The 928-nt window shown below is 43.4% G+C and overlaps 1 pseudogene; it reads right to left on the bottom strand.

The window, feature by feature from the left end:
- Window positions 1-324: 324 nt before the first annotated feature.
- Window positions 325-469, bottom strand: LOC118711972 (annotated as a pseudogene).
- Window positions 470-928: the final 459 nt, after the last annotated feature.

Consider the following 928-nt stretch of genomic DNA (forward strand, 5'->3'; position numbering starts at 1 on the left):
AAGAACATAAGCATAGTGCTTTTTTTTTTTTCTTTCCATAGACCCAGGAAGAGATTCAAATAGTGGTAGCAACTGTTCACTCAAGATAATGCATTTTCCCATAACTCCTTTCTGGATACAATGCCTTAGCCCAACAGATGGCTCTCTGGGGAAGATTTCAGGCTTGGTGGTGGCCATCCATACTTCTAGCAGTAACAATGCAAATGCCTTTTTTTATGTCTATTTCTAGCCTAATCTCTTACTCAAAGTCTTTTTCTTTAATAAACATTTTTTATTTTATTCTTCATCATTACACCATGTGGCGCCAGTTTATTTGTTTGTTTTTTATGTGCCTCAGGCATGAAACAGCTCTGGCCACTGACACAGGCATCAAGCTAGGGTGAACTAAAGACTGTACATCTGCTTTGCTCCTGATGGATATAAGAGCAGCACCACCCATCAGGTGTCTCCTTGCCCATTGTCGGGGGGGGGGGTGGGGGTGGGGGGGGGAGGCTGTGATGCCAGTTTTAAATGCAAACCATTGAGCTCCCATGAGGTCTCAACACAATCACAGAATGTGTGTTTCATAGTTTGTACATGCAAATGCATTTTTTTTCTCAACAGAACAGTGAAAAGACCAAACCATAGATAGTAAGACAGATGCTATAATTGTGGTAAAATACAAGTAACAAAGTTTACAGTGTAACCATCTCTAAAGGTACAGTGCATTCTCACAAAAGTTCAAATTGCTGTGCAGTCATCACCACCTTCCACCTCCAGAGCCTTCGCATCTTCCCAAATGGAAACTTCCTATAAAACACTGCTTTCCCCTCCCCTCCCGCACCCCCTGGCACCCAGCATTCTCTGCCTCTCTCTATGACCTTGACCTCTCAAGGTGCCTCAGAACAGGGAATCCCGCAGTCTGTGTCCTTTTGTGACTGGCTTATCT

The sequence above is a fragment of the Pipistrellus kuhlii genome, unplaced genomic scaffold (genome assembly GCF_014108245.1).
Source record: "Pipistrellus kuhlii isolate mPipKuh1 unplaced genomic scaffold, mPipKuh1.p scaffold_m20_p_8, whole genome shotgun sequence".
Classification (NCBI taxonomy): domain Eukaryota; kingdom Metazoa; phylum Chordata; class Mammalia; order Chiroptera; family Vespertilionidae; genus Pipistrellus; species Pipistrellus kuhlii.